We start from the raw sequence: 11033 nt of genomic DNA on the forward strand, positions 1-11033 counted from the left end.
TACTAGTTGTACAGATTTGTCTGTAATATTATGTCAGTCTGTAAGAAAAAAGTTAAAGCACTCATCTGAATGCTTCTCCTGCCACAAGCAGTTCATTTTGAGTCATACACAGCATTAACATCATTAAATATCATCTCTGCCTCTTTTCATTTTGCCTTTCTTTCTAACTTTCTGTCCTGCTTCTGTACTGTACGTATGTTTCTGTGTAAGACAAGTCTGAACTCATGTTTTTATTGTGAGGAAACTGACTCTATTTATATTCCCCTGCAATAAAAACCCTGAAGCGGACACTAGACTCTTAGACTTACACAAAATGGTATGTTTAAGAAATATGTACATCTGTATTTGCTATTGTGTAGTGGACAATGACACGTCAAAGAAATGTTAGGAATTAGAAGATGTTAAATTATATACTGGCATACATTAGAAAGGCTGTGGCCTGGTGATAAAGACATCACATACTGTGATCCCAACATCCCCAGGCTGGGACCTGTGTTGTAATTTTTCCTTTCTCTGTCTCATAATTTCCATTCACCTCTCTATTGATTTGGATTGTAGCATCTACCTTCATACTGGAAGGTGTTTTCTGCGTCAAAATGATTTGATTTCATCAATGAGGGTTATATTTGACAGATTAAACCTCACCCAGTCCATTTCACCTTTTGAAATACCTTTAAAGGGCTAATACATAACATAAAATGCACTTTTCAGCTCGTCAAACACTGATTTCAACATCTACCTTCATACTGAAAGATGTTATCTTGTTCAAAATGATTTGATTTCATCTATGAGGGTTATATGTGAGAGATTATATCTCACCCAGACCATTTCATCTGTTGAAATACCTTTAAAAGATTAATACAATAAATAAAATGCACTTTTTCGCCTACCAAAAAGTGACTGCAACATCTTTCATACTGAAAAGTGTTTTCTACCTCAAAATTATTTAATTTCATCAATGAGGGTTATTTTTGACCTCTTGAAATACCATTAAAGGGCTAGGCAACCCCCTAAAATGAATTTCTCTGTTTGCTTAAAATAGAGCATCTACAAAGTGACTGCAGCATATACCTAGAAAGAAAGAAAGAAAGAAAGAAAGAAAGATAGATAGATAGATAGATAGATAGATAGATAGATAGATAGATAGATAGATAGATAGATAGATAGATAGATAGATAATCCATCCTGTCCAGGTGCACGCCTTGGTATGTATAAGTGTACACCACCTCAATGTCCTTCCCTCGAATGTTGACTGGCTGAAGGGTAGGCCTCCAAAAGTCGATGACCATCTCCTTTGTCCTAAGGTGCTCAGAAGGAGGTAATTCTTGTTGCTCCATTCACTGAAGGTCATTATCAGGTCCCTGTACGGCTCTTCCTGTCCATTCTTGGTACACGCCACAATAGCTGTGTCATCCAAGTATTTCTGGATGTGGCAAGACTCAGAGATGTATGTATAGTCTGCCATATACAGGAGGAACAGGAACGGAGCCAGAACAGGTATTAATGGCAAAATGTTTTATTGGATAAAGGACTTTCTCAATCATAAATCAATTCAGGTGAGAGTTCGGGGAATATTTTTCTAAAACTTCTTTAACTTCCTCTTTAATGTAATGATAAACAACATATTTCAAAAAGTTCTGCAAGGTTTTGTAAAGTGTTTGTTTGCAGATGATGGTGCCATCTGGAACAGAGAGAAAAATATTGATAATTTGTTCCATCAAAACCAAAAGGCCTTAGATCAGGTTGTCCAGTCAACAAATCAGTGGGGATTTAGGATTTCCACATCAGGCAAACTCCTGCTTTAAATCTTTCTATGTATGAGTGTCCCTTAGAAAGAGTCAAGGTTTCAAATTTCTGGGAGTGTGGATGGATTAAAAGTTAACATGGATTACTCATGTATATAAAATAATTTGTAAGTGTGACAAAGTAAATAACATTCTTCGTACAGTAGTTCAGCTGGAAGTGATTGGGGGGCTGAGAGGGACACCTTGCTTTTTATTCATCAAGCCATGATAAGATCTACATTTGACAAGGTTTGTGTTGTGTTTGGGTCAGCTGCTAAGACTACTCTTAGCAAACCTGATCAGGTCCAGGCAAAGGCCCTAAGGATCTTTTGTGGAGCTTTTAGAACAACACCTGTCTAGCCTTACTTGTGGAAATGGGAGAATCCTCTTTAGCAATCAGGAGAAACAAACTTGGACTACATTACTGAGTTAAATTAAGTGTCTTTAAATATAGTTCGGCAGCACATCTCTGATAGAAGATTACTGGGAATTCATAGGTAGGTAAGTCAAATTTCAGTCCATAAAACAGCTTGCAGAAAACATTGGATTTGAGAAGATAGTGTGATTGGGTCTGTCAGGTCTCCTGAGGTGCATTTATCTTTGCTTAATCAGACACATAATAAAATTCCTTGTAGTCATGTTTGCAAATATGTAAATCAATTTCAGAAATATGTAGCATACATACCAGGCCTGGCATCAGTCACAAGCCATTAAAGAAGTTGATTGTAAGGACATGCAGAGTTATGGACCCAAAATTGACACTTTGTTACTCTTCCCACCATCAAACTATCAAATTGATAGGAAACAGAGACAAAAGACCCCTCTCTCACAAACAGACCATGCTTTTAGCATACTAGAGGAACACAGAATCAGACTAAGGGTCAAAGAGTCAGCTCCACAGGATCAATGAATGGACACCAGGAAAACTGGAAAACATAGGCAAAATCTCTACTCAAATTACTCATGTCTGTCATTATTAGTATCATTAGGTTTATATATTATTTCATGTAATGTTTTATGGCCATGGTGGAAGACGGATGTGTGAGTTCATAAGAAAACTCTGGAATTAAACTATTTAAAAGTTCAGTGGAAACTTACTCTCTTCTCCAAGTTGAAACACATTACACTCAAAATATTTAGGCCTAATATTTAAGATTTATGTATTTTAATTGCATATAAAATTTCCATCCATTTGGATTAGTTTTAATATAAACAAACTAATAAACTTAATGTGATGCATATTTGTCAGTCAAACATAAATGAAACAAGAATGAGATTTATGTAATAGTACTAATAAACCCAATGTGATTTAAATACACAATAACCAGGTTTACTTATTTATCATCAATAAATCCAATTTGTTTTAATTTCATAAGAACCGAGTTTATGTATTCAATATTAATAAAGCCTATCCATTTTGAATTCATAATAACTAGGCTTATGCAATAAGCCCAATTCACTCAAAATGCATCAAATCTATGTACTGTTTATAAATAAACTCAATGTATTTGAATAATTTAATAATTCATTTATAATCAGATATTTCCAATTGTTAATTCTTTCTTTCGGTTCACCCAATACCTACGACAATATGTAACTACAATACCTAAAAAGTCAGACCTCCTTGTTTCACATTTGAACAATTTATTAACGCTTCTCAAAGTGGCAAGTTTGGGCATTGCAAAAAGGACACTTCCATTCAACAGCATGATACACTGACCTAACGGCAGCCACAAAAAGTGGAGCCAGCAAGCATACTTGTACACAGTACCAGTGCTCATACACATGTGTTGTGTGCAAAAAACAAACAAATCATAAAAGAGATAATGCCCTCTTGGAAAATTTAAATAAAAATATTGTTAAAAGAAAAAAAAAATTTTAAAAAGAAAATAACCTCTTAAGGTTAAGAAAGTGCTCGATTGTCAAACATTTACTTGTTTTGCCACAATCAACCTTTTTGGTCTAAGAAATGCAAACATTTTAAAAGCTCATTTAAGGGAACTCTGGACTTCTGCACTCTGAATCGATTTTGAAATTAAGATCAAAAATATTAATCACAAGGCTCAGGTGAACAGCCATGCCTCATTGGCTTTAACACTTTGCTACTTGTTACATGACACAATATATACTGTAAACAGACCTCAAGAACTGTGCCTAACAATTGTTACTTGAGGTAGACAGGTAAATCAATCATTATAACTGTAATGCTTACAGTAGACTAACATTTCAAGGAATCCTTAACAATCCACCACATTGCCATAAGGCTCAGTGGTTGAGTGGCTTTGCACCACCACACTATCAAGCATGTTTAATTACAGGAGCAGGAATATAAAAAGGCATATTCTGCAGCAAAAATATAACAATCAAGAAAAGTGAAAAACACCAGTTGAACATTCTACATAGACAAAGTTCACTCAAACAAGTACCGAATTTTGCAGCAAGTCAACCACTGATATATATTTTCCAGATCGAAATATCAGTGTATCTGGCCAATTGCTAAATCACTGGAGCATCTTAATTTTCAGTGCTTGGACTTTTGGTGAAAGCTTGGCTGTGTCCAGTTCCATCAAGACTTTCTGAAACACTTCAAATGTGCACTTGAGGTCCTTAGGGTAGCTTAAGTTAAGTGCATAAATCAGTCCTAAAAGCATCACACATCCAAGGGTGACACTTTTTAGGTTTAGCAGAACTTCCACGCCTTCAAGTATAACGCCAACATCTGCAAAAGGCTCATCTCTAGGGCGGGCACCCTCCGCGCGAATGACGTAGATGCCCATCGTTATTTGTTCAACCTTCGGCTCAGCCTCTCTAAATTCACTGTCCTGGAGGATGAAAAAAGAGAATAATGAGCTGTGTCCCAATGCCGGTCACATTGTGATATTCAGAATTTTTTAAAGAACACTGTTTTGCAAACTCTGACGTTACAGATATGTAGAATCATTCAAGTGCAAAATAAATTCAAAAGTTACAAATATGAGATCAGCATAATGTTTTGAGTTTTTCATGATTCTGATTCATATTTACATACATTGTACTCAGGGTTTTCCGTGCATAGAGTATTTGGTGGCAGCCGCCACTACCAAATTTGTTACCGCCACCAACTCACGGCTCAATGTTTTTAAATTCCATCAATCGTTTCCTGTCAGGATCTGTCATTTCAGTCATTTGTAGCTGCAGTTGCCCGCAACCGCCAGAAGTGGAGCCAGCCATGTCTAATTAACGTTATGAGTTAACGTTATCAGGTTTGCAGATATGGTGAAGTGAAAGTTAAGCGCATATTTTGATGAGATGTAGTAAATTTGTCAGATGTGAAAGCCACACAGTTGAGCCAGAAGCGGATGACGAGGGTCCGATTGCAGGACAGCGAGTCAAGCAGTGGGTATTCATTCAGGCGCCAAAGGGGGAGTGTAAACAATGTTAACATTATTTTAAAGTAAGAGAATGAGAGGTCCAGGGATCTCTGTTAGTTATTGTTCCAAGATGTTGAACAAAGCACTTTAAAAAAATAAATGAATATGCTTTAAATTTAAGGTAAACACAAGAAACTTGTGCTACAGAAAATGGACCAGAATCAGTGAATAGCTCCCTAAGCTTAATATGTCCTATGATAACTATTAATTATGAAGACTAATGAGCAGTGATAACTAACATGTCTTTGGGGTCATCAGGTGGGAACCTCCTTTCACCAGTGTTTCGTCTAGTTGGTCCCACGACACCTCCAGGAGGCTAGACAGTGATCACTGGCTCCCAGAGTCACTCCTCTAATGCCAGCCATCACTGTTCCACACACCACGATTATTTTCTTTATCTTGCCTATGCTACCACAAACAACACCATTATCAACTCTGACAAAACACACTAGCAGATTCAGCAAACAAACTCCCCTAAACAGTTGGAGAAAGTGGCGGCCATTTTGAATGAGGGAGGCAGAGTCAAGGAGAGATGCCTTTTTGAGCTAAACTCCCCCTTGCCGGATTAGGCTGTGCTCTACCCCTCCCCCCACCACTCTCCAACACCACACCATGCAACTAACCTAAAACAAACAAACTCACCTAAACAGCCAAAGACACACTACAAACCAATTCAATACAAGCAGACAATACAGGCCACCTCACCTGGACTAACCGCATGGTCTCAAAGAGGCTCACACAGGCCACACCCCCCACTTAAAAACACTTCCTCTTCCTGGATTTCTTCCTTGCTTCTCCTAAGAGTCTGTCTATCCTAAGTGCTCCACCTGCTGGGCCCCCAGCTACCATTACTCCTTCTCATCCAAATCCACTGACTGGATCTTGCTGCCTCATCTGACATGTCCTTTACTATTTTCCTCACACTCTGTGCACTTGCTCCTAACTCCCTTACCAAAGAGACAACAGACCTTGCTACAAATCCTCTACATCCTACTTCCACTGGACAAATCCTAACTCTCCATCCTCGCTGCTCTGCTTCTGCCCCTAGCTCTGCATACCTGAGCTTTTTCCTATCATATGCTTCTTCAACTAAAGCCTCCCACAGAACAGTCAGCTCTATGAAATATACTTTCATTCTACTCCTAGACCACAAGACTATGTCAGGCCTTAGCTTTGTACTGGCTATTTCCTGGGGAACAACAAGCTTTCCTCCTAAATCTACCTGTATTTCCCAATCACAAGCACCCTTTAAGCTGCCTTGCCTTCTTGTTGTCTTACCAACTTTCTCTCCCTCATGAACAAACTTGATTGCAACTCTCTTCATTTTAGGCCCTCCTGAATTTGCCTGCCTCCGTAACTATTCAATTCCTGCAGCTAAGCTTTTTAAAACCTGGTTATGTTGGCACGTATACCTGCCTTGCGATAGACTGACAGAATGTGCTTTAGAGTTGCCGTACCTGAACACAATGAACATAGTGGGTCTCCATTTACCTAGAGTTTTAGGTTCTGGGGAGTTGGCAATACATTATAAGTTGCCCCTATCAAAAATCTAATACTACTTTCCTCCATACTCCACAGCTCTTTCCAGCTAAGGTTTTTCTTGTCTACACCTTCCCAATTCACCCACTGTCCCTGCTTAGCCTGGGCCACTGCCTTTGCACCCCTTAATATTTCCTCCTGTCTACGAACCTGCTCCACGATTAGCTTTCTCTTCTCCTTGGGACCTGCTCTACTCCACATCGGTTTGCCTGGGCCAAGCCCCAAGCCTCCCCGGCCTATTTGGACAATACCCACAATCTCTGTATGCCTGAGCGTTGCTTCCGCCTCCTGCACTGCCATTCTTGGATTCCACTTTCTCCCCTTGATTGGGTTTGGAACCACCTTACTAACTACCGCATCTTTACTCCCAGATAACAGGAGCTCTGTCCTAACCTTGGTACTTTAAAATAATACTTGTTTCAATCATTTAATTATAACTCCATAATAAATAGACTGCTAGTAAAACATTTGCTTGAGCCAGTTGACGGCAAAGTACAGATGCGAGTGTGAGCCCACGATCAGGCACCACCACCACCACCACCTCATATTAAGCCAGAAAAAACCCTGGTACTGCAAACTGTTTTATCCTTTACCAGTGTCATTTACAGCTGACAAGTTTCTCATTTGGCTCAATCATGCTCCACACTGATAGCTGCATAGTTTAATCTTTCAGTGCACACTAACCACACATGGGCAAAGCTAGACTGTGATGCCTATGAGACAATTAACATAACTACCAATGCAAATACATCCATAACACATTTATACTATAAAGAGAGTAAGCTGACATACACTTACCCCGTATTCTTTGACGAGTGTCCCCATGTCTTCATTAAGGTAGACACTTAGACTCCTCAGGACAGTCACGCTTAATGTTTATGTCTTCATTCTGAAACAAGCATACCAACAAGATCCCAAAGAAAATTACATTAGTCAATGCATTGATTTTCAGTTTAAGTAATGCTGAATTTTAAGTTTATTAAGTAATATTTTAAGTTTAGAGAAGCCAGGGCTGTACTTGCTGGACCCCTCCCTAGACATGTCCTAATGACTTTGATATAGTCACTCATATTATCTCAAATATAATGTATAATATGATGTACATTTTCTGAATTGTACGTCGTATGTGTGTATTAAGCTCCTTTAATACAAAGATGACTAAAGGTCTCAAAGAATCAGAATCAGAATTCACAACCCCATTTCTGCTACATGAAATTACTGTAGGTCTGCAAATCTGTTTAACTTTTAGAAAAAGAGAGGAGAGGAGGAAGAAGAATTCCAGCAGCTTGTTGCTTGACAAAAAGATACATAAAAACACATTTACATTAGCTGTCAGTGCCATTATGGTGCGGATTTTCTTGCCTGCAGTTCCTCTTTTGGCACAGAAAACCTTCATCAGGTCATCAGTGTATCTGTCCAGTTGTCCAATAAATTTTGATATCAGAGGAACAGTTGTAATACGCATGAACTCCAAGTTGATCTGAAAGAGGAGAAAAGAAAAGGATTAGATTTACACAGTATATCAGCTAGTTCCTTAATAATTAAGCTATCAACCATCAATCACATGTTTTTGTTTTTGAATAATTCAGAAAGACTGCTACACGTTACAGGCAAAGACACAGTACTTAACAGGTAGTGTAGTTCTATAGCAATTCATCAATTGCTGTAGATGGAACATGAAAAATGTTTTCCCTCTCCTCCAAATTGAGGCTATTTTTTGTTCTACTACTTTTGGAAGGTCCTCTGAAGTATCAACATCACTATCTGCATCTGACAGAGTACCAAAATCTATGTCTGCAGAAGGTGAGAGGCCATCATCTACAGGACTACCAGATTTGTTAGATTGAGCAGTGAGTTTAACAACGCCTGCCTTAAAATCTGGATTATGTTTCCGATTTTTATGTGAGTTAAATGTACCATATATGTTTGTCTGAAATACACATCCTTCAAACATACAAGTTATGGTTTCATACTGCCTAAGATGTAAATTTATATGAGTAAGTATTCCTTCTCAGTTGAAAGTTCCTCACATCCACATGTCTGACATGAGAATGTAGTTAACTGAACATGTGCTGTTTCTAGCTTCCTGTGTGTTTGATATGTGTGACTCAAAAGGTTCTTCCAACTTCTGAATGTACATGCACAATCTGCATATACACATGGATACCGACATTTGCGGCCATAGTGGATATGTTTCAGCCTAAAATGTTTTAGCAACTCATACCTGGTAGATAATGAAATGTCACACACTTTACATGGCCACATTCACATATGGTATCTGTGAACAAAGAAGAACAACAACCTATCAGTTGTGGGGTCATTAGCAAGTGCTGTCTTTAAACATTAAAAACACTTACAGACAGCTTTTTTTTTTGGGAAAAACACAAATATGATTTATAGTACACTGTTCTATATCTTTGATATGCAGGTAAACACTGCAAAAATGTTTTGAACTATGCATTAGGCATGTTATGCTTATGCTTTTTATGTTTATTCATCTGAACTTCATAATGAGTTTCATTGTTCATCATCTGATGTATTGAATTTTCTGTGTATTCTAAATCAGTGTCTTAATATTTTAATTTTACATACTTACAGATCTAAGAGGTTGCCCTGGCATACAGTTGGATGTGAGAAAAGATGCTTCAATGAATTAGGTACCTGTAAAAGAAAAATGGTTCTAGTTAGAAACAAAATGCATTTAACATGTAATTCTATAATTGTGTGACATTATTTTGCTTATGAAATCACAAAGCCAGTATTATTTTTTACAGAGTTTTTTGAATAGTACTGAGTCATCCTTCAGAGCAAAATTTTGTTCATTATATACTGACACCAGTAGCTATGCTTTTGATCAAATTTCAAATGTGTCACATGTCACACAATAAATCAAATTTATAGTTGACAGAAAAACAATCACTCAATTCAACCTTTGAACAGAAAAAGTCTGCACCACTCTTTTAGTGTAATTAACATTTGCAAACTATTGACATTTTGTTTTTTTCAACTACAGTTGCCCATATTTTTATTGCATAATTCAAAACTATCATGCCTAATTACACTATAAGCCTGCGCTAAATTGTGAGCCAGTGATCTCCATGCAATATATTATACAATCTATGAGAACTACCATATGCACACATAGTTTGAGATCACTATGATATGATACTACAGAATATGAATCAAGATTAACCACAGTTTTCTCACTAAAATCCGTTCTCCTAATCATGGAAAAGTGCGGGAAGCAGCATTTTACCCCCTCCCCAACCCCATATCGAACAGTTTTCATTCTGTCCTCCGTGCTCTGCCTTCTCAGCTCTGCTGTGTGTGTGTCTGTGTGTGTGTGTGTGTGTGTGTGTGTGTGTGTGTGTACGCGCGCGCGACGCTACAGAACGCCGAATAACTCCGCCATCAGTTCTTTAAATTATTAATAATGAACCTGCATGCAATAAAATAAATAAAATGGGCTAAGCATAATTTAATAATAGTAACTGTAGGGAAATGTAAAGTTAAAAGTAAGCTGATATTTATTAGCACCGTGCGGGAGTTAGCTAGTGGGCTAAACGAAAATGTCTGCAATGATTGGATTTGATAATCAATATATTGATACTAAAAAATTCCAGGGAAATTTTGAGTGCCACGGGGGCTACTGCCGGGATGAGTACATGATTTATTTCCAGTGTTCAAAAGTCACTCTGATCATATTCTGGTTTTGAGAAATGTCTTGATATAAAAGACTCTGATATAAAACAATGTCACATCCCTCCATCATGTATTATGTGGGAAATATCTCATATTCTGTCTTGTTTTTTTTTATAAAACAAGAGGCAACATGTCTTCAAACTGGCATTTAAAGGGTTAAAATCCTGAAAACTAATAAACATTTGGTAGGTTTGAGCAGAACTGAAGTGGTTTAAGAGATTTATGCAAAAAAAGCAGAAAAAAATATTGATATATGATGATTTTATAGCATTTTCTTTGTGTGTCCTTTTTTGGACGCGAGGAACCCCAGAGGGTACAAAATGTGTTAGCAGTGTATAATAGACCTGTAACAGTAACTGACATTAGATTTTAAAAATATGTAAAAAAAGACACTTTCTTGCAGAAATCCATGCCTTCAGCTGTAACACAGCCAAAATGATCAGCAAATCAAAAAAGGAAAGTAAAGAAAACGGCTAATGTAAAGCTAGCAGAGCTTGGAGAGTTGGTTATCTGGTTGCTAGGCGCACGCAGGCACGCACACAGGTCAGGAGCTGCCGTTGCCATGGCAATGTGAAAATCTGCCCAGAATTTGGCTTCT

This window comes from Seriola lalandi, unplaced genomic scaffold, assembly GCF_002814215.2.
Source record: "Seriola lalandi dorsalis isolate HSWRI2012SDOR001 ecotype SW California unplaced genomic scaffold, Sedor1 jcf7180002054576, whole genome shotgun sequence".
Taxonomy (NCBI): domain Eukaryota; kingdom Metazoa; phylum Chordata; class Actinopteri; order Carangiformes; family Carangidae; genus Seriola; species Seriola lalandi.